At 37.7% G+C, this 12856-nt stretch overlaps 1 protein-coding gene across 1 annotated transcript in view; it reads left to right on the forward strand.

The window, feature by feature from the left end:
• The first annotated feature begins 119 nt into the window (after positions 1-119).
• The window catches only part of LOC110838519 (uncharacterized), a 581802-nt gene continuing 569065 nt past the window's right edge, over positions 120-12856 (forward strand). The window contains exon 1 of the mRNA XM_087348332.1: positions 120-242. The gene's annotated coding sequence lies outside the window, so the exon portion shown is untranslated. The remainder of the gene's footprint in view (positions 243-12856) is intronic.

Consider the following 12856-nt stretch of genomic DNA (forward strand, 5'->3'; position numbering starts at 1 on the left):
AACTCTTTCAGCCCCAGAGGTTTCGTGGCGTAACCACAGTTTCGAAAATCAATTTATCAGTACCTTGCGATTTCTTCACGAAACCCACTGGAACATAGAGCTGCCATCTTGTATCCACCCACGGTACTCAGTACCTTTGAAGGCATGCTTCAGCCATGTGAAAAAGCATTGCCACTACAGAGTTGGTTGTGTTGGAACCTGTAAGCTTTTGATTTTGTGTCAGTGCTATTTGGAATAATTAGGTGAGTGTTTTGTAATAATCCTACTGGTTATATTATATTGTCATGAATTAATTTATATATTATCATTGGTTTAAATGTAAGATGCTTTACAATATTGACAGTTATGTTTGGTTTCAAGTTTTAACCAGTGGGAATACTGAACATTTCCATTCTGTTTTCCTCCAGAATATCATGGCATCAGGAAGATTTTTGAAAGGGGGGAAAACTGACTCACAAATTAATAATGGCAGTATTTGATGAAATTCCCAGTGAACTAGAATCAGGCACTTCAGATGCCAGTAGTGAAACTGAAGATGTCATTACAGACATATCAGACACTTGTGAATCTCCTATTGATATGTTTCATTCTGTGTTTACACATGCCATTATAAATCATTTAGTGTTTGAAACAAACCTGTATGCTACGCAGAAGCAAGGTGGTGGCCTACAATTTCAACCAACAGGTAAAGACATTAAAAAAATTATTGCTATCAATATCCTTATGGGAATTAAAAAACTGCCAAGCAATAAAGACTATTTGTCATATGATGAAATGATTAGAGACACTTTTGTAGCTTCAGTAATGAGCAGAAATCATTTTGAATGGTTCCTTGGCCATTTACATGTGAATTACAATAGCAATCAGCCACCAAGAAACGACCCAGAATTATGACAAACTCTACAAGATCCGTCCATTGTTAGAAATGTTGTCCACGACATTCAAGGACTATTACAAACCATCAAAAGTTCAGTCAGTCGATGAATCAATGATTCGATTCAAAGGGAGCTCCAGTCTCCGCCAATTCATGTCTCAAAATCCCATAAAGAGGGGGGTAAAAGGTAAGGGTATGAGCAAATGACAGTGGATATGTGTCTGAATGTCAGATATATACTGAAAAAATAGGCCAGACAACAGAAAACTTTTGGGAGCTAGAGTGGTTCAGGATCTAACAAAACATTTTGAAAGAAGTTTTATTTTGACATCTGTACCACTCATGAAGATCCTTGAAGAGAAGGGAATTTATGCTTGTGGGATGGTGAAGAGACAACGAGGAGGGATGCCAAAAGATTTCAAGAATGAGAGAATTTGATGTTAGGAGCAGAAGTTGTGGCATTACTGCATCACTATGGGAAGACGGAAAGGGCATTCTGTTTCTGTCAAACTTTCATGACCCAAGAAGAATAAAGATGGGACCTCAGAGGGCATTTCACGTCTAGAAATTGTGAAACAATACAATGCAAACGTGGGATTTGTGGACTGTGGTCGAGTTATGACGGCCAAAAGCCCGAAGTTTGTGGGCCAACCAAAAAATTGATTCAAAATAATAACAAAACAAAACAGCAGTAGTAATCACCAAAGATAAAAGATGGCGTAAAGCTAAAAGTATTCAGGAAACAATTATTTCACGTGGACTCGAGTTGTGTGATCTCATGACTTTTGATGCATTTAGTAATTTTATTTTTACGAGTATTTGTGGCACTTAGTACTTTGAGACTTTTATTCGGTCTTTCCATGCTAATGCCGGAACAACTTCTTCAAATAGCCCAAATCTGCCTCATTCGATCTCCCCACCTCTCACTCGGCGATCTTCAAACGTCACTTAACGCTATAACAATTCCAGTTGAAAGAATGCCATTGCATGACCTAAAACGATTAAATACTTAACACGGTCATAAGTAATTAAGCAATTTAGACTATTTGTTTCCCACATCTGACTAACCTATTAGCGCAAGCCTATAATTGTAAGTCATTTTGAAATATTAACAACAGAATTTAAAACTTGGTTCAGTATGAGATTTACTTGAATGTGTGTTATAAATTTTTATGCTCATTATCAGTAAAAAGTAAAGTTTGTCCCGCTATACGCCATGTAGGCGTTTGGGGTGAGAGGGGGTATAGCTCCTCTCTTCCTTGACCTCGGCACTAGATGGGGGTGAGTGGTCAGCATCACGCCCCGGCCGGCTTAACCCCCGGGAAAGGACCCATTGTAGAGGAGGCTGGGTGGGCCCCAGAGCCGGTCTGGACGCAGAGGCTAGAGGAAAAATCCTCTGCCCCCGTCGGGGATCGAACCCCGGCCGTCCAGCCCGTAGCTAGTCACTATACTGACTGAGCTATCCCGGCTCATGCTCATTATCAGGTATTAGCTTTAAAAAAATAGACGTGACTACTTTTTCTAGCTCTCAGGAGACAGCGTTTCAGTTACGAATTGGGATCTGAGCGCATTAGATCTGCAGTAGCAGTCTTAAATCGGTTCAGAAAAGTAACTAGCAGAATATTCACGAAGATTAAACACCACTAGAGAAATTTTTTAGATCCTGGGCGCTAGTAACATTTTTGCATTGAGTCAGACAACCCACGCTGATTAGGTCCAGATTCTAAATTGAAGGATTTGGTTGTGATACGTGCCAGCAAAACTTACAACATTTTGCAAACTACAGTTTTTTTTCACTATTTTCTGTTCGTCTTTAATTCAATTTTAAGGAAAGGATAGAAGGAAAAGTGAATTTGATATAACACAATTATTTAGCTGTAATCTATTAATCCTTCATATTCGCAGATATATTAAAGAGAAGATTTTGACGGTATCAGTAATGACTTCTTTCTTTCTTTCTTTCCTTCTCATCAGCAATGAAGTCGAGAATTCGTTCTCCCACAGAGACAGGGAAGAAAATTAAGTGGAAAAGGAAAGTGGATAATATGTCTCAGGGATGGGCAAAGTGTTTCTGATGAACTTTCATAAGCATTTTCTTCTTGTGTCAATGACGTAGATTTTGCTTGTTTAATTTCTGGTTTTTTTCACTTTGCATTACATAACAAACCCGAACACTTCAGTAAAGTGATTGACAACAGGCTGGACGTTCGTGGTTCGATCCCCGGCAGAGGTAAAACGGACGGAGCGTGGAGTGACTTCCAACCTAGACCTAGTGTCAGAGTTTGTAATATGTGGAGCGTTACGTGTACGCCACCCATAAACATAAGGAGGGAAGGCTTACTGCGTTTATTACTTTGTAAGTCGAATGTACAGTCCGCGACTGTAATCTTGAGACTTGCGGGGTGAAGGGGGAAGCCTTTAACGCTTCGGACTTCCTGCATTCCTTGCAAGTCTCAAGATTACAGTCGCGGACTGTAAATGTCGATTTGGGGGGAAAATGTGGAAAGAAGAGGCTGTGGTGTATTGCACATGGTTATCTCTGTGCTTTGAATCTTACAACAGGCCTTTTCATCCCACAGCACTGTTATCACCAGATTCCGAATTGCAGTGATTGGAATTCCTGCTTCCAGAGACATCGTGTTTTATTGTCGTCCAGGAGTTCACCGCTTATGACGAATTTGCCGTGATTTTACTCAGTACCGTTGTCGCCTTAAATAAATGGCTAGCTAGCTCTCTTAATGTGGATGACAACCATTTCCTTTTACGTATTTCCGGACTCATAGTTCAGAATCGATATCGTAATTATTCGACGAAAAATCACCATCAGCCTAAGACATCTCTCTGAAACGTCGACCGCAAAACAACACGATTATGAAACCACGATGCATAAAAACTAGGATCACGAAGGGTGGGATTACATCGGTGCAACTGAAGACCCACGTCATTTCTGTAAGACGGAACTGAAGAACGGCATTTTAAACAATTTCTTTTTGTGCTATTCCGGAATGGTTAAGCGTACGCTAGATTTTATTAACAAAATGTGGATGGAGGGGGAACTTACGGCTGCGTTATTGAGTTCATAATAATTAGACCTTTTAAGCGCAAGATTTACGAGGAGGAATATTGCCTTCATTATTATGTGTGCACAGTTTTTTATGGTCTTATAGCCTATATATTTTGTTACGTAATAATTATCCTTTAAGCAAAGCCTTGGGTATATAATGTGAAACTATTAAGGTGTACTCATGAGAATGTGATTTGTTGACAAAATTACATTTGATTATGTTGTGTTGCTGTTAGTGTGCGCTGAATATTTCGGCCTATATTTTAACAAACATGTTAAAAGTTTTCTAAAAAATATTCTTGTTTATCGAGTATACTGAGAATGTAGGCACTTCATACAGCCAAAAATTTAAATTAAGTCTAGTAATTTACAACCACAATAGAAAGTTTTTCGTTATTTTGGAAAAAAGTTAGTCTAACTAAAATTCGGGTAGATTTCTGGTCAAGAAACTCCCCGGCTTATATTGGAACCCAAAAATTGTTGCCACATTTACAATATCTCGCTACAGGTCCGTGCTCTGAGTGAAATTAATCTATTCTCCGACTTCACACTCTGTTTCTCCAATATCACCGCTACACATCGTCGAGGTCTACCACGTGGTTTACTCCCTCAAGGTTCTTTTTATAATTTCCCCTATTTATGCCAGATATCTCTTAAGTCTGATTTTCCTTACGTTGATCGTACGAATCATATAAGAGCATTTCGGTTGTGTTTTGTTAACAATAATATAGCCTACAACCACTAATATATAAGATTGATGAAGCTCTTCATTATAAAATTATTTATATGTAGACAGAAATTGCTAGAGCCCAAATTTAGTTAGAAACTTCTCATTTACTGATTGGGATCTATTGTGACATAAATTGGACGCAGTCATCATATCCGGTCCATTTTTCAGATGTATTTCACTACTCTCATGTTTAAAAATGTGTTCTTAAAGGTAACATTATTAAGATATTCTTGAACAACGTTCCATTCCATCTCAGTGTTAGCTTATGTTGTATTCGATAACAATCTATCTATCGTTTTTTTAATTTTACGATGACGTCTTAACCACAGCATGTATGTGATTCAAAGCAGGGAATCGCACGATGTTTATAACAAACTCCATGGAATAGTCCTCGTGCTGAAGCTTACAGTCTCTTAGCGAGCCAAGGTCTTCTTCTTCATATGGAAGCAGAAGACCTGTTGCTGTGTTTGCGGTGAATACGCCATTCGCCCCTCGGCAAAATTAATCCAGCACACGCCCTTCCACCCTAGAAAATTAAAGAACCAGTTTAATATTATCTAGTCAACATTTAGGTCTACCAAGTTGTCTTTTCCCTTAAAATATTCATGCCTTAACTTTGTGAAATTCTGCAATGCATTGCATGTCCTGTTCGTATTTTCATTTAATTTCATGATCGATGAAAAGTACGAAGTTAATAAGCTCCTCGTTTCCGCCAGTCGTCTCTCTTCGGTCCACATATTCTCCTTCTCCTCAAACACGCAGATTGTGAATGGTAAAAGTTTATTACGACGCTATCAATAATAAGAGTTTTGTGGGATTTTTTAAAATTACAGCAAGAATCGACTATGTTTAACGATTGCTTCTTTGATACAAGGGCCTAGAACTTTATGTTTCGTGTTGCACTTTAATACTGTTGCTTGTTTTATGTCATGTTTTAGTTGATTATGATCATGACAGTATCGTGTGACAGCTGAAACAGCTCAGTGTTAAGATCTTTAAACGCCTGTTTCAATATATCTTAATGTTTTGAAGGTGAGACCTCGCTGACGTGGAATTACTACCAAGAGTTTTATGAAGTCGTCTGACCGAGCGACCGCTTTAATATTAAGGAATTTTCAAGGTAACAGCAATGAAAGGAAGGAATATGACGTCTACAGACATAATTAATTCTTCAGGTGTCCTGTTTTAGCAAACACGAGTCTCGACAGAATTCTAAATTCTTTTGTTTAAGACCTACTAAAAGTTTCCAACAAAGAAGTACCACAGGCGAAATTGTTGGATATCAAAGATATTGAACGTTTGTGAAAAAGAGATTTCCTCTGCATTTCTAACATCGAAAAAATGAGTTCAAATCCCGATCGGGGTATGTTCTGTGTGTTACAGAATTATTCCAAAGCAAGGAATCCTACAAAGGAAATAACAATTCTGTGTACACTAGCAGTGTAGCCATTAATAACTAAGTAATACGAAACGATGGATACCCAACCCAAAATAGCGCAAAGACTTTCTCGGAAATCCGAAATTTGCTGGCAAAACAAATTCTAACATTTATACAACCAAAAATGTTTATTACAATATTGTCAGTGAAACGTCCATGGACTGTTCAGAGCTTTTTGGTCCAGGGCAACAAGGTTAAGCCCTGTTTATGTAGCACGCATTTTAGTATTATCCTTCCAGGTACACACAGGATTTCTAAGCGTTTTGCTCTATTCAGACATTTGACTAAACATTTCTCACTTCCATTCTTGGGACTTGTCCAGCCAATCGCAGTTTCATTTAATGACCCTAATAGTCTTACTGAAAGCTTTCTCAGGCGCCATCAAATTAGTACAAACCTGTAATAACTCAGATATACACCAATGTCTTTGTTTTGGCCAACCCTTAGATTTCAAAGTAATAAGTAGGAGAGAATTGTAAGTTAACGAAGTATTTTTATGACGACATTCATTAAAAAGTCGGAATCGTGGTTCGTCGGCAGTGGCGCTGGATTAATGCAGTAAAAATAATAGGATTTGCTCACCGATAATAAAAGCGGGAACGACGCATAAAAATTCCGCTTGTCTTTGATTCAGAGAGAAGGAATGTAATTTACACTTCTAACTTCTTTTAGGCACATCTTCTTTCTCCTTGATTTATTCCTACACCTCCTCACTCTTTATCACAATGTCCTCTTTTTTATTCAGTCGGAAAAGTTTGAAACTCGTAAGCATTTGCCTTTCGCCTTTGTATTTTAATTGTGGCTGAGGTCTCTTATATAAGAAAACCAAAGAGACCTTCAGACACTTGCACTGTAAATTTATAGTTTATAGTTGCACTCCAAGTTCCTTGCCCAAGGACTTGTCAACATCTGCACTAGACGTAGCTTTCGTATAAATGCAGATATTTCCTTTATCATTTTGGTCTGGACAATCATAGAGGAGCTATGAAAAATTTTTCTGCAAGCTTTCATGTATAGACATAAATACATTTGCAAGGTGCAATTTTGACTTCATAACTAATTTATTCATTATAGTACATTAAACGACGCTTTCAGTAGCTTAGTCCATGTAGCGTCCAATAAGAGGATGGTAGTGAATATTAAATCGGAATTGTGACCTAATGGAAGATATGGAATTTACCTGGAGGGACTAACGAAAAGCCTGAATCAAAACAGCAGGTCGCAGGGCCGGTGTTTGAACTCAGGATCTACCGAATACGGAAGTAATGATAACCACTCGACCTAGAATTTCTGCACGAATGACCCCAAATAGAGGATTAAATGGGGGTTGCGAGAGGAGAAGGGGGAAATATCACCCGGTTGTTCATGTTATACGTCGAGTTATGAACACAAAACTTCAAGAACAAAGCACATAACGTGTTTTTTCAGGTCGGTTGGAGTTCACTCGAAACAGATACATAATTCATGAAGGGAAATTGGTTCGTGTTGTTTAGTTTAATATTAGCATAGAACATATCCGTTTGTTAGTAAAATTGACGCTGAAATATGAAAGGGACATATGTTAATTGTAGCAACGGTGGTCAGTGAAAACGAGGAATAATCACGAAAAAAAAGTAAACAATTATCTGGCATCTGAACATGGTCGTAATAATAATAATAATTATAATGCTTGAACTTTAGTTATATTTGAGGTATTGATAAGGAATTGTTATTTCAATTAATTTCATTATCATTTATTATGTAGGTCACTGCATATTTGCGTCGGTATTGACATCTTGATCTCATTCTAAGAAAGAAACGTAATAGACTTAGAGTTTGAGAGCGTTTTAGTGTCAAGAATATTTGGACTTACGAGACAAGTGATAAAAGAATGGAGAGAATTACAGTATGAAGAGATTCGTAATTATTAGTGTTCCTAGCATTTTTAGGGGATTATTTCCAATGTGAATTTGGAGGAAGTGAATATTGTACTGAGAGTTTTAATTTTAGGAAGAGAACACTTGGGGGATTTTTGTCAAACATGACTAGAAGATATCGAATAGATTCTACTGGCTCAGGACTGGGCCCGACAACTGTATTTTGTTATTACGGCAATGAGTTTTCTGGGTTTCTAACCAGAAACGTTCTAGAGAATCGAAGTGAATATTAAATTCTCTGGAAAGACTCACAACCTTACAGTTAGGTTTAACATTTTATTTGAAGTACACAGGTTTGAGAATAGGACAATTCTTTTGCTTATTAAATTAAATTTTTAATTTTATAAATCTGTCTTTGTTTTTGTGGATACAAATTTAACAAGATTTAGAGTCGAGATAAAGCTTTGTCTTGTAGGAGATCAAAGCTAGTCCTGCTGCCTGCTGCAGTGTTGCACAAAGCCCTGGACTTCTGTAAAGGGAGCAGATATATTTTCACAAATTGAAATGTTCCTGGTTTTTAGCCTGATTATTTCAACTGTGAAAGACTTGCGTGAAATATTTAAATGCTCGATAAATAGCTTCTGTGAGGCATATCTGAGGCCGATAATGAGTAATTTAGTGATAGTTCGTTCGATAATTATTGAGCGAACATAATGAAGAAAGCCAAGCTTGCATCCTATTGTCTGTCAGATTGAGAAATCTGCAAGAGCAAAATTCTCACGAAGTCTGCTTCTTTTTAAAGCAGATAAGTGAATAACTCGGTATAGTAATGTGAAATGGACTTCAGACATAGTTCATTTTTGTTATTAAGACAGTTATTTGTGGCCTGTTTCGTTTGCAACTATGGATGGCTTTGTGATTAGGTTTCTCACATTTTAATAAGCGAAATCCTTCTTAAACGGAATCTGGATTAAGCGGAAACCTGCTTTCATCGAACTTTTTCTCTCGTCCCGAAACTAAAGGATGGTTAAAAAGACAGAACGAAAGGAGGACAAAATAATGTAGGAATTGAAAGTAAGATATAAAGACATATAAGAATTGGATTTGTTAGCTCTTATTATAATTTCATCGTGTAGTTTGCTGGCAGTTGATTTGTAACACATACACAAAAGTGCATGGTTTCCTTTTGAATGGGAGTACGTATATATGTGTCGAAACCTCTCTGAAGCGAAAACAAAATTTGAAGGTGCCAGTCTTCTGGTTTGTAGATTCGTGTAGTATGCTGGAAGTTTACCAAACTTTCAGAGGTCCTTGCTGCCTCCATCATGAGAGCGATGCAACCCAGAAGACACGCATTTTCATAATCGCAGCTGTGATAACTTTAAACCTTGGGAAAATATTCGATTAGCTTTTCTTGTCTTTGCAATCAGTTTTTCGCTTCACGCGAAGTGTTTCGAGACTCTCTCACTAGATGGTGCAGCTGTGAGCTTACCACTAAATAGCGCATTCTCTGCTAGCCGTTTGATCGAAAAAGTTTGTTGGCCTAGCTCATGAGAAGAGTAAATGAACGGATCTGGGGAGGAATCAAACGTGTGCAATGAAATCCGTGTGTATGGGTGGCTCGATGTTGAGACAACGCATGTGTTGGTGAAATTGTTTGCGAAATGGAAGTTTTATGCTGGCAAGATACTACCATTACGAATTGGCTACTTGTATTTAACTGACATAGATCTTCGGAACGTTTGATTACCCTATTCTGCCGCCCCCTGTACCCAAACACATCGACAATATTAAACCCCAGATGGCAGCAGCTGGTATTAGTGAATAATAAAGAACTTCGTATTTAACTCTTACCATGTTTTTAGGACCGGATATATTAGGCTCCCAATATAATTATAATGCCTGCCTAAACTAAACATATCGTGAAATGTCAGCAACGGAGGACGTGGAACGTTACATAACTCAAATATGGTCAGAGAATTCGCAGAAGATGGAAACACGACAACTGTTGTCAGTGCCCACACAGGCAAAAGGTACAGAATTAATATTTGATATACACTAATGCGTGCTTGATATATTAGCTAATTTTAATGCATAAGCCAATTGGTATTTGCATTCACTTAATTACAAACAGTAAATGTCATGATAACTGGTCTCTGATCGTAACACTTAGGAGAGAAAATCAGTGACGTAACTGGTCAGTTCCAAAATATTGTAAAATGTGAGACTTAGCTGATACAGGTAAAGGAAAAGAACTCCCCTAGGATACGAAAGAAGGAGGATCTATTTGGAAAGTAGCTTTGGAACCACTTAATCTAAGTTCGAGACACTTCTCCGTCCTTCCACACCTTTAGAGGCGGCCGTGATGGTTCGAAAACATTCGAAAACATTCTAGAAACTACGAGTGTCTGGTTGAACGATCCAGAAGGCGGTGGGAACTACTGGCAAAATGTGTTAGCACGCCTCGGGAGGCTGCTCTCAGTAACAGGCGCCTCGCGAGAATACTATTTGAATTGAAAAGATTGTAAAGGTACCCATCCATGACAGAACAAAATGTCGAATTTTCAAAGCCGTCGTACGCCCAATTTTGATATATGCTGCTGAAAGTAGATGTAGAGAGAAAGTTACCAGGGAAGACTTTGAGAGAGACAGTCAGAAGCGAGAACACTCGAGGGGCGTGTAACAAACGATGTTAGACAGGAGGAGATACTGGATTAACGATATCAGCATACGTATTATCTACCACTTTATAGATTTTGCGTGCCTAGCTCCAATGGTCATTAATTATAGGAATCGAACAAGAAAGCTAAATGCAGCTATTTTGCATTCAGCCGCCGTTTTGTTGTGTAATGGAAAGACACCTGAACGAAAGTTGCGTACTGTTAGCCTCTTTTCATAACGTTGTATTGTGTCACTAGTTTCGTTTCCATCTCATAATTCTTTGTTTCTGTTATCGGTTGCAGAAAATTAAAATGTGCGTAGTCTAAGAGGCAAGAATAACACCAGAGATGCTGCAGACAGATGGCAGATGGAGAGACACGATCAGCAACATATGCGTCGTGCAAAGTAGGCAGATAAGAGAATTTTCTACTTTTAGTGTGAGCAGTGCGCTAAGACATAGTCCTTCAGCGAGGTGCGTCATCGCTGCAAATGACGTATGTAAATCTTTGGACGTATTTAGCACAAACACTGTCTCCCTTGAGCGAACGTTCTCAACAAGGGAAATGATCTAGCTTGGTTATCTGTCTTTTTATATTTTTTAAAGTTTTACAATTATATTAGTGTTCCCTAGGTGGATTATTTTGCTTTTATTTATATTTCTTAATTTATTTTTCTTTATGTATAATATTATTTCTATTTTGGGTTTGCCTGTATTTGGATGTTATATTTAATACTGTACATGTATAAGTTTAGTTAATCTGTTTGTGTAATATTTTTCATTATTGTTGTATGTATTATCAGTGTTTGCCTGTTATTGGCTTCTTGCTGATGGCTAACACTTAAATAAATAAATAAATAAATTGAATAATCATCGTCACCATCATTTCGGTGTATTATGCTTGAGTTTGTTTCCGAAACCACTGAAGACTAGAACTATCATAGAATTAGGAGAAAACGAATGTATAAATGGTTCGATAATACCCAGCTAGACAAATGGAAATAAAGAAGTATTCCCACTCAAATTTCACTTAAAGTAGTATTTTATTTTGTTCTTATATTGGACAAGGTACAGACAGAAGTTTTCTTCGAAATTGAGGCGTAGCGTGTTGGAAGGCAATGAAGGGGCCGTGGTATTAAAACTTAGCAGCAATTTCAGGTTGTTAAAGTCAGTTTTTAACCTCTGTAAATCGCTAATGCTTGCTAATTTTTACACGATCATGAACACTGTGCCTTGCGAAGCAAAGTTGGAGCAATACATTCTCATTTTCCGGCTTACAATCTGCACGGCACCTTTTGTGGTCTAAGCACCCTGAACTTGCGAGTCTCAGGACTTGGCTTCGTAAACACACCGTAGCATGGGGTCCTTGTGTTTGGCGCGTCTCAGATTTCGCAATAAAACGAATTTCTTGTCTGAGGAATGTTTTGGAGTTTATATCTCAGATGAGCACTTTCTTTATAAACTTACTGTATAAACATAACCTGAAATAGTCTCCATCTCACCATGTTGATACTTTCAGTCAGACGAAAATAGTAGGAAATTTCAAGTTTTTGCAACGGTTTAAAATTAGTATAGTTGTAGGGGTTGTAACACTGTATGATAACGTCTATTTTTAGCAGTGTTACCTGAAAATCAAGGCGGTACCTTCGTCCAGAATATTGATAACTACCAACAAACCTATACAGCGCCACCAACCAGAAGACGACATTCCACAAATGAATAAGAAGTTTCATGTAAAACTTTGTAGACATGTTTATATGTTCGTTCCATTAATATAGTACATATAAACTGCTTAGCTGCAGAATTAAAACAGATAGATTTATAAAGAAGAAAATATGCATGATTTGAGGTTTTCACAGGGGAGAGTACGAAGATTTCTGTCTTCTGGGTTGTTGCGCCGTGTTGTATATTACACGGCGCAACACCCAAAAGGAAGAAATCTTCAAGAAAATATGTGCGTTGCGCGCGGTCGTCTTATTTTATATTTATACAAAAATGTTATTAAACACGTTTTATCAAACAAATGCATCTAATCACTGAAATGAATTTCACGACGTTATTTTTTAAATAGCGTAAGAGTTGCTTTACTTAAAATGTTTGCATGGCTGCTATGTTGATGAGGGATTATGGTGCTTCAAAATTGGCACAACTTATCATAAGATCCTTGGAGGAACAGACAAATACGCACCTTCCCATAGTTTTGTCTCGTTCCTGAGATATTTAACGACAATGCCT

Source organism: Zootermopsis nevadensis, unplaced genomic scaffold (genome assembly GCF_977971745.1).
Source record: "Zootermopsis nevadensis isolate Lab colony 2312 unplaced genomic scaffold, Znev_1.0 Znev_ptg000013l, whole genome shotgun sequence".
NCBI classification, from domain to species: Eukaryota; Metazoa; Arthropoda; class Insecta; order Blattodea; family Termopsidae; genus Zootermopsis; species Zootermopsis nevadensis.